Genomic DNA, 18,593 nt, shown 5'->3' with positions numbered 1-18,593 from the left:
TTGGGTTTTAAGACGTCCCTCATATTTTCTACTCTCTTATCGGGAGGGAGCATACACAATTGTTATTCTGATGTACACCTTGCTCCTAGCTGAATGCATCTCCCCTTACTTACACTCAGGGTGCAGATACTGTACATACAAATCTACATGAGCAACTACAACAGCAACTGTATAATTAGCAAGAAAAAAAATATGGAGGATAGAGAAAAACTATTCTTCAAAGCTATACAGAAAGTAGCCAGACAGCAAGGTCTCTTCTTTGACAGTCCCTCTCACCTTCTGAGTCCTCTGAGTTCCAAACTTTCACACTGCACAATGCTCACTCCTGGGACAATGTCCTCTACACCTCACAGCTCACTTATTGGGGCACACGTATCCTTGTTATATCCTGGGGATGCTTAGATGTATCATAAGTCCTTATGTGACAGACACAGGTCATATATCAAGGCTTAATTCTCTGTAAAAAAAATTGATAGCAGTTTGGTTATTACTGTAATAATATTGTTTAATAATATAATTAGAAGATAATTTATTTAAAATCTCAAATTGCATTTTGCAAGCTGTAGCAATTGTGTCACTACACAGTTACAGTACATAAAATTGATTTACAGAATTTCTGATTAATCTCTGCATTCATCCTAAATAGGGCAATTTACACATCTAAAAATTCAAGCTAAGGATAAATCCATATTGGGCCTGGATCCGAGTTGTACGCTATGCAGATGTTTTCACAGTTAAGCAATTATCGGTCATCTGCACATGTGTCAAGGGACATTACCATAATCGTCGCAGTGAGTACTTGTTCACACTGTAATTGACAGGGAGCATTTGCTGGTGGTAACAGGTACTGTCCATTAAAAACGCAGGTATGTTGCGACCACTATGGACATTTTTGCACATCCTGAATCTGCGATCCCATACGCAGTAAACATGGCTCCGGCATCTTATTTCCCACGGCCATACTGCATGACCACAGAGTTACTCAGGACTGCTAACAATTAATGATCTGCGACTGATGCTGCGTCTTTGTACGCAGATGCTGGGATTTGCAATGCCGCAGGTAGGCGCCTCAATACATCTCCTGGCGGCTGTGACATTTGCAGATTTTCGCATAGCAGCTGTGTACTGGATCGTAGCCGCGATGGCAAAAGCGTCCAACTCTGAATTAGGTCCATAGTAAGATATTCCAGTTTATCGGACAACGTAAATACACAAACCCAAAACGCAACCCCCTTTTTTTTACTGCATTACAAATAAATGATGAAGATAAAAGATTAAAATTTATCATAAATTTAAAAAAAATAGTAGATTTTTTGCACAGTAGTGTACAAAGTTATGTAATATATTATAATATTATACCTGAAGCATAAAATCATAGCCAGTCTTGAATCTACGGTTTTGTTTCAGATTTAATTAAAATTGCAACTTTGCAATACACAGTATAAACCTTTATCATTTGATCATATAAAATGTTGAGTACACAGGATATTTTGCATTCAAATGAACACCTGATAGAAAAGCCAGTGTACAGTATCAATTACTGAGCTGATGTGATGACAATACTTTAGATGCCTCAGAAGGATCCAATACATTTTCACAGTTTCTGTTCAGTTCTAGGTGTCTCTAAACTGATTGACATGCTTCTTACTTTTGTGCTGTCGCTAAATAATATGCATTCTTTCAGAGGAACCATTTTGTATAAACATATGAAAAAAATCTCTCTTTCTCTCTCTCTCTCTCTCTTTATCTATCACAATTATTTACATAATGGGAGAGAGCTTTTGGCACACAGATGATTTGCCGCCCAGTGCTGAAATCACTGAACATGACAATTAGTAAAGTAATATAATTCATGGTTTGTATTAATTAACGTTACTGGGTTATTATTATGTTAATTCTATATAATAAATCACTTGCATTGTACTCATTTTCTTTGCCGTATTCCAACATAGGGTGTGGTGCAGAGGATTACCAAAGGTAGCTTAATGTTTTCAGGGTGCTACTTTCAATTTTATTGACATAACTCAAGTCTTGAAACAACATTGCCAGGCCGCTTAGCAAAATTTGTGTACAAGCCAAAAAGCATTGTACGTGTCAACACATTTACACACTCATAAGAGCAGAGATGGTGTTTTCGTAGAAGGTTGATATCAATAATGATCGTTTTCCAGGGTTCCAGAGCTGTCATATCCTCAGCAATGGCACACAGGCAAATATGGGCCGTCCTTCCCTAATTAAAGTAATGAATGGCAGGATGACACAGGGCCTAATTCACTGTGGACCGTTATTGTGATTGCAGCTGTGATTACGCATTCAGCCTCGCTGTGAAAATATGCTAATGAATGCTATCGCAATGCCATTGCACAGCCAGCATAGAGACACCCACTGCCGCTATCTCACATCCATAATACCTTGCAGTGCTGCATATACATCGGTACTATCAAGTAACATCGGTCCCTCATGCAGAATTACAGCAGATCTGACCTTATTCTGAAATTGCTAACCTCATTGTACGCAGTGAGTAGTCAAGCTGTGTATGCCATTGCAATTAATAATTTACGTACGCCCATGCAACCACGTTCAAACAGCCAATCTAGTCTGCGTTTTGCCGACTAACCCCCCATCACCACCCCCAAATGCACACTGCCTGTCAATCACTCTGTGATGGCTCTCCGTGGTCTGCATGATCACAGTACAATCGCAGTGATAAATTTGCACAAGCACACTGCGATATATATACATGCGCAGTCTGCAACAACCGGCAATCTGCATCCGCTTTAGCAGTTGTGATCCATGCTGAATGAGGCCCACAGTCCACAGTAACAGCATTTGTGCTTCACATAACTTTTCTAACTGTAATGACTTTTGTTGAAGAATCAACAGACACCTTTGCAATTTACCACCAATACTCTAAAGCCAGAAAAACTGACACCAAAAAAGGATAAGGCTATGAGGGTTTAGCAATCTTGAACTTCCTTATCAATAATTATATCCTAGATACTGCCAGCAAAAATTGTTTATCATATTGAAACTCCCACTTCAAACAATGCTAGTGCCTTGGATTTGGTCTATCTAGCAGAATAAAGATGGTATAACTCAATAAACATTACCATAATATGATAGACCATGGCACAAATTTATCAAATATACAAAGAACTAAAAAGCTCTGTGCAGGAACGAAACGTGTTGACAAAGGAGTGTACGTTTGCTGCACAGAATATCTAAATAGACTTTTTAATATAATCACACTATACACTTGTTCTAAATGTGTACTCTTCTATCAAATTCAAGCTGTGGTAATCCATATTGCACACTACAATTAGTTAAATTGAACAAAATGTCCACCAAATCTTTCCATATGCTAACCGAGTCTTATGGGGCAGATTGTATGTCACGTGCACCTGTATTTGAGACTTAGGGGTATATTTACTAAACTGAGAGTTTTTAGAAATGGAGATGTTGCCCATTGCAACCAATCAGTTTCTACTTAACATTTAACTATCACCTTCTAGAAGATAATAGCTAAAATCTGATTGGTTGCTATAGGCAACATATTCACTTCTAAAAACTCTTTAGTAAATATACCCCTTAGTGATGGTTTTGATGATGTCAAAGATGATGAATGTTCTGGAAGGCCTTGCACATCAAAAACAAATGAAAATGTGGAAAAAATTGAGAAAACTGTTCAAATTGACTGTCGATTTAGCATCCGAACAATAGCAGAAATGGTAAACATTGACAAATGAGACACTACAGTTCCCTGGGTGTTGGACAGAATTCAACTGTGGAATGGGGGGATTACTGAAACAAATCGGTGCCAGTTGCTTTACTGGACATAAGTTTAGGTGAATGTGCTCATGGTAGGAATGGTCTTTATTTTTTCCCTGAGGATTTTATATGGACTACAATGCAGTTTAACTTAGGAGTTTTATATGTTTCAGGATTGTGGGAGCAGGTGAATGAAAGGTTAAGTGCTGCAAACTCTCAGTAAGAGCTCTCCTATGGGAGAATTTAATTACTGGTAATATTCACAAAGTGGCGTTATTTTTCAGCTAATATATTTGGGATGCATGTTAAATAAATAACCCCTTTCATGATGGAATTTTTCTGGCTGCCTCTTTACTACCTAGATTTAAATCACTCAAGATTCAATTTATTTATTGTCAAAAAATAAAAAAAAGCATTAAATAAAATGCATTGCAATTTCCAATAAAAATAAATAAAATACTACAATATTAGAAAATTAAACTAACAATTACAGATTGAAGTAAAATATTCTGCACCCTGCTAGTATGGCATCTAAGGCAAGTATAACATTCCTTGGAGGACATCAAGGAAAAAAGGGACACAACAACGGTGACTAGGATCAGCAATAATAATCATATTAGCTTTTACTAAGCTCCTCCAAGCAAAAAAGTCCTCCAACTTTGGCAAAGATTGACCAATGGTTCTCTCAGCTGCTTTGACCACACCATGTGATTCATGGTAAGAACAAGTGGATTTCCATACCACACGGTGATAGCATAAGTTAAGATGATCTCAATTAAGCAGCTATAAAAATGTATAAGAAGAATATGTTTTGTAAACCCACTGACTGCAGTCTTCTTAAAAAGAAAAGGTGATGCTGAGCCTTCCCAACTACAGCTGAAATATGAGAAGACTATAATAAATCATCTGTAAGATCAATGCCTAAGAACTTAAATCCACTGACCATCTCTACCGCCATGCTATTCAAAAATAACGTCTGTGAGGCAGTTTTCCTAGCTCTCTTAAAATCTACCTCCTTGGTTTTCTTGCCATTTAAAAACAAACAATTATCCCCCCACCTAACAAGTTGCTTGATCTCTTCCCTATAACTCACTTCGTCCCCACCAGTTATCAGGCCCAGTACTGTAGAGTCATCTGCAAATTTACAATTAAGTTAGACTCTGAGCATGAAATACAATCAGATGTATACAATGAATATACTGTAAAAGGGGCTTAAAACACACCTTGAGGCACTTCTGTATTTATTATAAACCTAGATGAAAGTGCAGTACCCATCTTGACATAAATGCGGACAACCAATCAAGAAGTCTAACAGCCAATTACACATGGGCACATTATAACCAATCTCCTGAAGCTTGCTAATTAGCACAGCAGGAATAACAGTATTGAAAGCAGAACTGTGAGTCACAAATAATAACCTAGCATACAGTACTGTATAAGTCCCTAATCTCTAAATGTCAGAGGACCTTGTGGAGAACCATAAGAAAAGCATCCTCGGTGGATCAGTTGGCCTGTATGCAAACTGATGATAGTCAAAACCCACTGGGGTACCATTCTTAAGGTGATCTTAAAGCACTTCATTATTAACGAAGTGAGAGCAATGGTACAATAATCATTGAAACCAGATACCATCAAGGATGTAAGGATGGCAACAATCATAGTAGTTTTAAAACAGATTGGAATAATAAACTAATGAGAAATTAAACAGCCTAGTAAAAATATCCACTTTTTGTGTAAACACTGCCTACTGTAACTTCAAATACATGTAAGGTCAAACATCTCTCAGAAGGGGATATACATATTTTCACTGCAGGGATTAAATTAGTCTCATCAAAACTTGCATAAAATGTATTAAACTCATCTGCTGAAGTTGCATCTACTTTGTAAAAAAGAAGAATTTATAGCCTTATAGTCATTTATATGTCTGATTCCCTGCCACATCTCAAGTCAACAGATTCTCTTCTTAGAATAAACCTCCTTAGCCAACCAGATACCTTTCCTCAAATTTGAACAGGAAATTTTATATGTTACAATATTCCTTAATCTAAATGCGCTATTCCTAGATCTTAGAAGGGAAAAAAAACATTAATTTCTCATCTAAGGTTTTAATACAGCAGTAACACTTTCAATACAGCAGTGTCTCTATTGTGAATGATTACGAACAAAATGCTTTTAATTTTAGACTATAGAGGGGTCCTCTGTCTTGCATACCTGTGCCATCCAAAGTCTAACTCTGCACTACGCTACTTTATTTAAACCAGATCCACTCTCATCACTTTCTGCTCCATATCCGGGAATAATTTTACTTATTTTAGCTGCAACTTGGAGCGTAGTTTTTAATGAAGAATGCTGAGGTATGTAATTGGGCTTTTCAAATTGAAATATCTTAATCCACATATAACCCTTTCTATTGATTAAAACAATAGCACATTTGTCAACATGCCTTGAGCAGTACTGGCCCCTTGCAATGAAGGGGATTCCAAAAAGGTCTCAACACAGGATTAAAATCTGATTAATGCATTTTGCTGAGGTGACCCTCAGCTTCTTCAGAACACTTGCTTCTGAAGAAGCTGAGGTTCATCTCAGCAAAACACATTAAGCAGATTTGAATTCTGGTGATATTATTCCTCATTGTATACTGGTCTAGTAGGACTGAGGGCCTGATTCAGCTTTGGAAATAGAGTAAGATTTAGCACCTAACTGATCATCTTGGTGAAACCACATTGCACTGCAGGTGGCGCTGATTTAAAATGTGCAGAGAAATTTAGATTTGGGAGGGTGGTGTCCAAACTGACATCTAAAGTGCAGGGTAATAATAAAGCTGTGCAGTATTTGTGGGCTACATACAAAAGCAGCCAGTATTTACACTACATGCAAAAATATGTATATATCTACACCCCTTGCACTGCAACATGGTTTGTCCAGGTACACAGTTAAGTGCTAATTCTCACTCTATTCCCAAATCTGAATCAGTCCCTGAGTTCCAACAAATTAGCCATTGATGCTCTATATCTAGATTAATGACTTTTGGATATTAACAGTTCTATATTTGGGTAAATTACTCATGATCTTATTATTTTTATTCTGATTGCACAAGATTACTAGATCAGTATGATTATTCATATATATTCTTATAATAAATAAACAGAAAGTTTTTTTTTATCAAGCCATATGCATATTTTAAATAATTATTTGTGTTACACCTGTAGCACTGTATACCTCTTTGACATATTGTTATATCCAGTACCTACTTGGGAGGCTCACAACCTCCTTACACAGCTTGCTTTGGTGTCATTTATAGCACCAACTTGGTTCGTATTGTTATTTCTTATCCATTCAAACAAAGGTGTATGTTGGTCATTAACAAAATCTCGCAATCCTGCCCTCAGACCAAATGCTTAAATAACGTGCCTCAACAAATGGCAATAACTTTACAAATCAATATACTTTTTTGTATTTACAATAACATATCAAGTGTGCTGTGCAGATTATAGTAATAAATAAATAAATACAATAAGTTATCGCTTTCTACTCTTGTATGAGGAATGTGCATTGTTTTCAGTTATGGTTACAATGCTTTATGTGCAAACTAATTTGTTGACATTTGATATCTTTTGCTGACACCAATGTATTCAGTTCCCCGTCCTCTTGGATAATTAACAAAATCTTCTACAACACTTTAAATGATCAGATTAAAGTAAGTCAAAGAGAACATATGAGCTCTCATACTACTGACGGCAAACCCCCTTCCCCACTTCTGACTACCATAATAATGGTTGTCCAACTCTTCAACTCCCATCTTTCTGAGCTTCAGAATATATATATATATATATATATATATATACACAGACTCCAGAAGTGCGGCACTCAGGGTATGACAAAAACAAGCCAATAGTCAATGTCTTCATATATATATAAAATCTAATGATTTATATCATGTAAATTAAGGAAAATTGTGTCTTCCTGCCATCCTTAGGCTCAACACAGTTGGACATCATTTCATCCGCAACACTTCTGATCAACTATTAGCATCCTGTTGCATCCAGAAGAGAAGGATATAAGGTCATTAAGAGGGGGAGATGTGGCAGACAAGAGGGTAGAAGGTGTAGTATTAGAGGAAATAGAGTGGTTGGGCAGGTGGGAGAAAAAAAGGGGGATAAGATTTGGATAGGTGAACAGATGGGATGAGGTGACAAAGTGAGACATACTTGCAAAGGAATGATAAAGAAATGGACAGACATCTTAATTGTGGAGACATACTGTAGGCACACAAACAATAGAGGAGGGAGAAAAAATACTAGAAGAAAGACAGGAATACAGTGGATCACATAACATGAAAGGCACACAAAAGTGGAGAAAGAAGGAAGTAGATATAAAACAAGAGATACAAATACACAATGGGGGGAGGCAGAGACACACATGGACAAGGGAGCAAAGGCAGAGGAACACGTGGGCAGAGGCACCCATAGGGATTCAGGTAAGGGCAGACATGGGGAGGGGGCAGTGGCACTCATGGCAAAAAGACAGAAATACACATACATAATTGGGGGATGGAGGTACACATGCCAAGAAAGCAGAGGCACACAAGAGAAAGAGAGCAGAGGCATACATGGTAAGGGGCAGGGCTGTAACTAGGGGTGTGCAAGCAGTGCTGCTGCACAGAGCATAGAGCCCTGTAGGCAGCACTGTCACTGCTCCACATGGCCCCTGCATCTGGCTGGCAGGGAGAAAATAACAGTATGGGGAAGTGAAGTAAAGGGTAGGAAGGGAGAAAAGGGAATGTCATGACAGGTGGGTAGGCTGAGTTAGACACAATGGAGGAAGGTGGCGAATGAGGAGAGGAGGAGGAAAGAGGAAGTAGAGGGCGGGGGTGGGGACATTGTGCACACCAGTTTGCCCCTTAAGAAAAGTGGAACCCAGGCATATTCTCTTTGTGCTCCTCTTTAATATGACTAACCTGATAATTCTGGACACAACCTGCCTCTGTCTGTAAATCAGAGGCTGTTCATTCCTGGGATCAGCTTAATTGGCAAGCTTCCCTGTCACTCCTGGCCCCTTGCAATTGCATCTCCAATAGTCAACTGAGAACAAAATATAGAGGGTACAGTGGCAAAAAGATGCTTAGTTCACCCTTGGGAAAGGCTGTGCTGGGGACAGTCTTAAGGAAATCTGATATTTTACTGTGAACATACAAAGGATAATAGAACATACAAAGGATCATAGAACAACACATATAAATAATAGGGAAACATGATTTGGGTTATCTTTAGGAGTGGGTGGTCCATCAGTCTATCTATGTATTTTTCCATCTGTCCATCCTTTCATCCATCTAAATATCTACTGTATATATTTATTAAATCTAGGTGAATGAGTGAATAACTCACATTTGTATTGATATTATAGAGAGCAGAGGGATCTACTAACCTGATGATGAACAAGCACCAGGGTTGGGGAAGAGTTCAGGAATATTCTGTTTTTTTTATCAGTATACTATAGAGTGTGTCTTTGGAAGATTGACAAATAGGATGTGAGAGGACAGTTTTTGAGATGATATATTGGTATGCAAGGACAGTTTCTTCTTCTTTGTAGTGTGGATTCCTGTCTGCGCACCCTTTTACTTTTTTATGTGTTGTTGAATGTGGATTTTGGTGTTTTGTTTTAACAGGGGAGGACCAGCTTGGTGGGAAACCATTGCTCTTCAGCTACCACAGGTGGCACAAAGGTTTTTGTGGAGCACTTCTCCATTGAATTACAGTGAGTTTGTCACAACCTGTGGGGGATGCCTGGATATTTTCCTTGCAGGAGACACCAGTATTTTGAAGGGAAGTGGAAGTGGATATCTCAGGTGCATCGGGAGTGTATGGCCACCTCAAAAAGTAATGGAGCTGTCTGGGTGCAATACTTTCTTACCCATCCCTCTTTTCTTATCTGATTGAATTCATAGAGCTATTACCTCTTTTACACCAGTCATGTCTCCTGGTCTTTATTTTAGTCTTAAGGTTAAGTAAAGAATCAAAGGGAGGTTTTTAATGCCCAGGCAAAGCCATCAACTGCTCAGTGTCTTAATGCTTGACAATGAGCTATATTTTTTCCTAATATCAACCAGACCTCAAATTTTCCTTAAGAGTAAATCCAATACAGGTTGAGTCTCCCATATCCAAATATTCCGAAATACGGAATATTCCGAAATACGGAATATTTTTAGCATGACTGAGAAAGTGAAACTTTTGCTTTCTGATGGTTTAATGTACATAAACTTTGTTTAAATCACAAATTATTAAAAATATTGTATAAAATAACCTTCAGGCTGTGTGTATAAGGTGTATAGAAAACATAAATGAATTTCATGTATTTAAACAAACTTTTTTGATGCAGAAAATTATAAAAAATATAGTATAAAATGACCTTCAGGCTATGTGTATTAGGTGTATATAACACATAAATGCATTCTGTAATTAGATTTGTGTCCCATTCCAAAGATATTTCATTATTTTATGCAAATATTCCAAATTACGGAATATTCCGTTATCCAAAATATCTCTGGTCCCAAGCATTTTGGATATGGGAGACTCAACCTGTAATTGCCTTGTACTCTTCTTATTTCCTGGACTTCCCTCTTTTTTTACAGTGTTTTATTTAAAATTAATATGACAGCAAGACAAGCAATTATGTTAAGCTGACTGATTATTTTAATGCATTAAGTTAATGCACTGTAAGTATATAAACTTGTCAAAAACATGTCAGTAAATCACAATGTCAGATGCTGTGAATTTATAAGTAGTGTACATAGCAATCCAAATATATATATTTTTTTCTATAGGCTTTTATTTTTCCAAATTGTTGCTCATAGCTTCTATAAATGTAAGCATATGTCAAGATGTTTTTTCTATACAGTGTTAAATAAAAATTCATATTAGAAGAAATATATAATATGTTACTGCTGTGCAATTATTTTTAATTTGATCTGCTGAAGCAAGTGGGCATCCTGGTCAGGGACTTGGTGGTGCATTTTGTAGCAATGCCCTTGTCCTATTCTATACTGTACCTTGGTCTTCTTAGAACAGTTTTTGCTTCTGTAGTATACAGTAGCTGTGGTTTTGGTCCTGATCTCTCTTAGTGTTTGCTTTTCTGGTGTATAGAATAAGTTGTGTATATGCCACTGTCTTCTTTTTGCTTTGCTTTGTTCTAGTTTTCCCTATTTTTTCATCTTTGAACCCTTTTATCCTGTACTGCTCTTGACACTGGGTCACCTTGTGGTTCCACTGTTTTTCACTATCCCAGGACAGTCACCTTTGCTTGCCTTGATGTAGGTCTGAGTTACTGTTCTATGTAAGTCAGAATACTTAAGGCATTGTCTTCAGAGGAAAAGACACAGCTACTGGTAAAAGTAGAGTTCTTTATCAGTGGTCAGACTGTTAGACAATTCCACCTTCTCAGTTCCAAAGATGATTCTTTATCTGTATTTTCTGGTAACTTTTACTTTGCCAGTGATTATTGTTTTATATACTGACATACTGTTACTGACCTATGGCCTAGCTAATAACTACCTATCTTGGGTCTAACCTCTGTCTGACTGCTCACTCCATACTTTGGACTACAGCTTGTCAGACCAACTATTTTATCAGTCCCTCATATACCATGGTTCTGACTGTCTATACTGAGTCACTGCGCGAGATGAGCAAATTTTAGCTGGCCAATTTTGCATGTTTGCTAGCAGAATTTGGCCGTAATCTGGCAAAAGCATTTTGAAGAAAACCAATTCACAATCTCTTGCAAAAAAAGTGAGATCATGGCAGCAAACAACCGTCCAACTCTGCTTTTCCTTATGGTGGAGATGCTTTTCAAGCAGCATGTATAACTCTTTTCAGTCAAGATGCAATGAGTATGCAAAGTTATTTGCAGATACAGTATCCTCCACCTGGGCTTGATTCCCAACCATGCCATCAATTGAGTGTCAAAGCTCCACACCAGCAAATGTAAGCCATCTCTCTTCTTGGACTAGCTTGGCCCCCTGGATTTAGAAGACATTGTTGAAATTACCCTTAGATTGCATACCTCCACCTTTGATCTGGACCCTGCCTCAACCAAGCTTCTAATGGAGTGTATTGACAGGGTTGGTATATTTTGTCAACAGTTTGAATGTCGACATAAAGTCATAATGTCAACATGTAACATGTCAATATATTCATCATGTTGACAATGATCATGATGATATTGATAAGGTCAACATTGATGAAATGTGTGGATGAGTGCAAGTTGGCTGTGACTCTATTCCAATAAAACTGATATTCTATGATTGGAGCTTGCCATCAAAGGATAAGAATACAAGTTAACCAACCAACCAACTGAACTTATGCTCGGGATTCAAAGTACAGAAGAATGGTTCAGTTTTGCTGAAAGCAGAACACACCAGAGTTGAATCTTGTCCCGACTTGGATCACTTTGGGGTTCCGAGTAGATCAAAGTCCTGCCAAGTTAAGATCTCTGATCTCAAAACTGGATCTTGCATGTTTTGGATCGCATGTATGTCCGTCCCTCGTGATTTCAGGTTCCATTTCTCACAGAAGAGTGCATGGATAGGGTGTTGGCTGTAGTTCATGCTCTAATGCTACATACTAGCGGCAATTAAAGAGAGTTGTAGGTAGATGGAGTGGGTGGGTAGCATGTTAAAGACCAGACATTTTTGTCACTGTGTATGTTTGTTTGTCAGACACTAACTAGCACATGCAATTCAGTGCAAACAGGCTCTTGTGTCTGTTTGTTAGAAGAAAATTTGAAGTTCTGTAAGCTGCACTTTCAATTGTTTTCCATAGATGTGCTATATTCTTTTAAACTGCCATGCAGAGGCGTCACTTACCTGGGTGACACCAGGTATGGCACCTGGCTGCGAACACGGGAAATAGAAGTGTGGCTTAGCAGAAGGGGGCGTAGCATCACTCCATGAAGCCATGCACCCTTAAGTATGTTGATCTTGGGGGCATTACCATCCCCTGTTCTTGGCACACAGTGGGCTTACTCAGCACTCCTGCAGCTGCTGGGGCAGCCCACAGTCTCTCCTCTGCCTCTCTCCGCATTCTGGCTTCTCGGTGACACCATCAGACAGGGGGACACCAAAATAGCAGAGTAGCGCTGCTATTTTGGTGTCACCCCCTCGGATGGTTTCACCAGGTGCGGCCCGCACCTCCCTAGTGATGCCAGTGCTGCCATGTGTCTGTGCCGCTGTTCTGTCACTTAGTAAAGCCAGTCAGCTCATTGTAGCCCTTGGCCAGTATTGGTGAAAATTATATAATATTGTGAGCTGTGAGGTTGTCGAAATTGACTGGAAATGACTGGAAAAATGAATGTTATTGATGTTAATATATATTATAAGAACAAAAACAGGTCCAACTTACTTTTTTTTTTTCAAACCACAGCGGTCTGTGCACATTTCTACTTCAGAGAATTGCAATACACTGAACATGTGCAGAATCAGCTGATAAAAAATGCAGCAAGAGAGACCTTATTACTGCCACATAAGACCCATTTTCTACTCCCTTCATTGGTTGCTTGTAAAATGGCAAATCTATATTAAGATTGGTTTACTGGCTTTCAAAGCCCTACATAACAAGAATCCATAATACAGCTTCTGCTTCCTTACACCCCCACCCACTTACTTTGATCTGCAAATGAATGAATATCAGCAGTACCTAGGATCTCCCTGGATTAATATGTCGAGCTTTTAGCTTTGCGGCTCTGACTCTCTGGAACCCACTTCTTTGCACACTCTAGAATCCTTCAGGAACAGACTCAAGACTTACCTGTTTATTCAAGCATTTCATTAAGGACCCTTTAGTTTCTTAGAAAAAAGAAAATACATCCTGAATGCCTAATTTTTCTTAAATTCAAGTGTAAAGCAGTTTGCCCAGGGGCATATTAACACCCGAGGAGACCCTTGTGCAGTGTGCCCCCTCCTCTGATCAGCAGGCCTGCCATTCCCACATCTTACCTTACTCCAGCAAGTAAAGCGGGCCTCCTCCTATGCGGAGCCATCTTCCCAATACTATTCGGAAGATCGCCCATGCACACAAGAGAGCAAAGGTTCCGGCACAGTGCCAGTCTTTCCTTTCACTGCGCAGCTCCATCTTCCCGAATATGTCACTGAGAAGATGGCAGAAGAGGGACCCGCTTACTGGAGCAAGGTAAGTATACTTTGGGCGCAGGGGGTACAGAGCCCATGTGCACCGCAGACCCTGCATTCATTATAAATTCACATCTGACTTTGATTCCTATTGTGAGAAAGGTGCTACATAAATAACATAAAGTTATTATTATTATTATTATTATTAGTCCTACCGCAAACACATTAAACAGAGCAATTAGTTCTTGTCATAGGAGATAATCCAGTGAATTACACACTAACAAATAAAGTTAGGATTGGAATCCAATGTTACAGTAAAGCAAATGCCAAACTCAAATATAATTTTCTATGCTAGTGAAATGGCCTGTTCCACCGCAAAGTTTGATTTAGAGGTCCCTGGAATAGGGCATCTGCTAGGTGGAGGACATTACCTACAAAATAATTTTAGGTTAAATTATCCATTAATCATATCAAATGCACTGTTATAAATCAAATTACATTTAAAATTAAATACATAACATAACTGCGTTTTATATGGGGTCTTGACACCTGCTGCAATATCCTAGCAACGACCTTAGTGAGCTAAACTAATTTGCAGATTAATAGGCTTGCTTTCAATTAATTGTAGGGCAACAATAATTCTCATCATGTCTAGAACAATATAATATGTAGTGCTATGCTGTTGTTGTTGTTATGTGATTTACACAAAGGTCATGTATTGCTCTTCCATCTTTAAATATATACTAGGGGCTTTGTTATGCTTTATTTATTGGAGTTTAGAAATCTATTACAGACTTTTATATTATGACAGCAATTATATCTGAAATCATATTTGAAGAATTGCATTGTTAATGTAACTACACACATTGATGATGATGATGATGATGATGATGATGATGATGATGATGATATAGATGTAGTAAGGATCTTTTGAGAACTCATACATCCTATGTGAACCTGATATATAAACACCCTCTAATACGGTAATCTCTTTTGCATGTCACACTGACAAGTTTAACTATAATAATGGTGTCTTTCCTTCAGAATAACTTACTTTCTAACGCTATGTTCTGATACAAGATATTTCAGCTATTCTACACAGTTTGACTTGTTACAATAGAAATGTTCTTGGTTGCATATCCTTATCTATGCAGGACGCTACCTAAAATTGTTTATTTTCAGAAAAAAATACACATAAATAATTTCAAATATCTAACCAATTATCTTATGAATATATTGCAGACAGATAATGTTGATGTAGGAATTATCATTAAAAGATCGCTCATCTTATTTTAATTAGAATACTATGTATTGTTAATTATATTGATCTATCCCCAAGAGCACTGTTACAGTTGACAAGAGGCTTTACAGATGCAAAACCTTTGAAATGTAGAAGTGTAGACTTTAATTGAAGATACGAACCAATTATTTTTTATCTGGTCTTAAAGTTGTTCCTCAAATTTATTTTTAGGTTCAACTTATACATACCTCAATTATTTTATATTATGGTATTGTAATACATTAAAAATGTATTATTTTTAATAGTGTTAGATGTAATTTTTGCTCTTTGCTACAGAATGTTTTAAAACCCTTGTATACGTGCAGAAAGTTTAATAGTGCTTAGGAGTGTATGTTGACACAGAAGTCATTGACAGAAGTCCTGATATAATTAATTATTTGTCAGGAGTATTTTCCTAGAACAAAAGCATACAATTACAACCCCTAATAGCTTAGAAAGTCGCAATGCCGTATTCGTACACAGTGTGTTGTATGGTGTGTACCCAGCTTTAGCAAAGACAGGTAAACATTCCCATGTTATTTTTTGTTAATATCTGTAAATGATGTGCAAGTGTATATGCTTATATATGCAAACAAATGTGTCATACTAGGCTCTATTTACTAAGCCTTGGATGTAGAAAGTGAATGGAGATAAAGTACCAGCCAATCAGCTCCTAACTCCCATGTTTACAGGCTGTGTTTGTAAAATGACAGTTAGGAGCTGGTGGGCTGACACTTTATCTCCATTCACTTTATCTCCATCCAAGTCTTAGTAAATAGACCCCTTAAAGTAATTTAAATGCACAGTTTTAGATGTAATTTTGCCCCATAGTACATTAATTTATCTTTGATATTCTTTAATGTCTTCAAAAAAGTTCATCTGTTAATGTTGGTATACAAAGTTTTTTTGTTCCAGTATTGTTGCCAATAGATCTGTAGAGGGCAACTTGAGTGGTTTTTGAGCCCCATTTCATTTATGGTTGGATCAGAAGTTCCCCGTAGGAATTTAGTTCATCTACACCGTTAAGCCTATATGAATTTTTGACTGTGATGGTGACTCAGTAGCTTGCACAACCACCTTTAGCAGCAATAACTTGAAGTAATAGCTTTCTGTATTAGGTTATTATGCGTTACATCATGTTTGAGAAATGTTGCCCAAAGGACATTTTCCCTGATGTCTTATGTTTTATTCAGATGCAACTTTGCAAACTTAGGGCCTGATTCAGAGTTGTGCGCTCTTAGCATAATTGCTGCTGCGTCTTTTGTATTCTTTATGATTCATGGGAACTTTGATCTGATTTTTGGGTGAATTTTTCCAGTGTTCTCCATTAGTAATTAATCGTTCTTACTATAAAATGATGGACTTTAAGTTATTTGGAATTGACCTTATAACACTAACGGGTTAATTGAGATCACTGTATTGGCATTAATGGATAATATCCAAATAGTTTCCAAACTTCAGAATGACACCAGGGGGTCCATTTATTATGTTAATTATCGGGGGCCGCGTAGCTCCCGATAATTAAGTATTCAACTCACTGCAAGTAGCAGTGTTGGATACAAGTTCACCGGAGCAATTCAACATTTCCCTGGTGCGGAGATGGCTGATCTGAAAATAAACTGTCTCCACAATCCTGTGGAGCTGCAAACTTGCATGCAGCACCTGTGCGAAAATATGCAAATTTTACCGTGGTCTGGAATTATATTGAGATACCCACCGACAGCTTTGCAAATACAAGCATTTGCATACAAAGATGCAGCATCAGTCATAGATCAGTTGGTGGCCTTCTAAGTAACCCTATGGTAGCACAGAATGGTCGTGAGAACTGAGACACCATAGCTTACTGCATACGGGATCATAGGTGCAGGCTCAGACACACCCCGAAAATAGCCACGACATGTCTGTATATGGGTCACCACCCCCACATTGCCGCTCACAAATGATTTATGCCTGTAACTAATTTTGCAAATAATCCTCACTGCGAGTGATGTTAGTAATGGAACGTGATGCTTTCGCAGTGCAACTCAGACACATGCGCAGATACTGATAATCACTCAACAGCAGGGTTGGACTGGCCCACAGGTTTACAGGGGAAATCCCCGGTGAGCCCCACTCCCTCCTCTAGGGGTCAGTAACTTTGTGGAGGAGGATCATGGATAAACTTGGGTGCTTGGTTTTGGAACTACACCAAGATTCGCCCTCCTGCCGATAAAAGTGGGTGATCCAGACACACCCCAGTCCCCTCCTTCATGGAAACTACGGCAAGTTAAGCCCACCTGCCAATCAATGTGAGTGATCATGAGATATCTCTGTCCCCTCCTTTATACAGGAACCCCGTTCTTTGTTTGTCCTGCCAAGTCCCTCTCTGGTGGCTGGCCATACCCCCTCTTGTGTCTGGCCACACCCCCTAAGCTTGGGCCCTTACCACTGCATTCCTTGGTGGGCCCTTCATGCCCCAATCTGACACTGCTCAACAACGTAAGCATCGCCATTGCATCCATATCTGAATCAGGCCCATAGAGAAGATCTTGGATCATGAAGAATGGGGAACAAGTATTCCATCAGTGCTCATACTAAGGAGAACACTTACACACTTTTTTTTGCTAATATGTGATACCTTCCAGTCTCCTTGCAGTTGTTTCAATGTCATCAGATAACTGTTGGAGGAATTGTAGTTCAGAGGGCATCCTGTCCCAATTGGTCGTATGGTCCTAAAGTCCAAAAGTCAAGGATTCTTAAAATAAAGTATATTTTTAAAATCACTCTGTCACACCATCTTCTTCATTGTCTGAATGCAGCTAACTATAGTTTAGCAGTAAGAGGGAAAACCTTACCCCTTGTAGCATGCATAACAAGCATATTATATGAACGCACCCAAAAATATAATCTACTACTGTACATGAAGTTGATAGCATTGCGTGCCAGCTAGCAGAAATACTGGGAAATGTCACCAGTATGCTACTATTCAGCTTCACCTATTTTTGTTTTGTTTTTTAGTTAGCTCTACTTAACTATAGTACTATAGTAACTTTATGCATAGTCCTTATATTATATGTACTTGATTTTACAGTAACTGAGCCTGACAATATTTTTTTGCAGAATTGTGAAATTTTCTTTTTATGCCTTAAATTCTTAATTCTCTGCATAGCTGCTGGGTCTTGCCTCGCAGCTCCTGTCTCGGTATCTGGTTAGAAATCACGAAAATAAATGACATTTCAAATATTACTCATATTACATGTAATTAATAAATGTAACATTCAAACTTCTCCACTGGTTCACTTCTGCACACTTTTCACTGCTCGATAAATAGACCCCTATATATTATATTGTCAAAAAAGTACCATGGTAATAACAACTAAACAGTCACTACTACTTGGGTTCCTTTACTGCTTTGAGAAAATGTGTAATTCTGCTCTCTCAATCACTTTT

At 38.2% G+C, this 18,593-nt stretch overlaps 1 long non-coding RNA gene across 2 annotated transcripts in view; it reads right to left on the bottom strand.

Moving 5' to 3' along the window:
• The window catches only part of LOC148535258 (uncharacterized), a 211,642-nt gene that overhangs the window by 118,939 nt on the left and 74,110 nt on the right, over window positions 1–18,593 (bottom strand). For both annotated transcript variants that reach the window (XR_015875746.1, XR_015875740.1), the window contains one exon: window positions 277–457. This is a non-coding gene — a long non-coding RNA (uncharacterized LOC148535258). The remainder of the gene's footprint in view (window positions 1–276; window positions 458–18,593) is intronic.

Source organism: Taudactylus pleione, unplaced genomic scaffold (genome assembly GCF_031769625.1).
Source record: "Taudactylus pleione unplaced genomic scaffold, aTauple2 ptg000053l, whole genome shotgun sequence".
Lineage (NCBI taxonomy): Eukaryota > Metazoa > Chordata > Amphibia > Anura > Myobatrachidae > Taudactylus > Taudactylus pleione.
The sequence above is the reverse complement of the archived record's forward strand: the minus strand, read 5'-3'. Positions and strand labels throughout refer to the sequence as shown.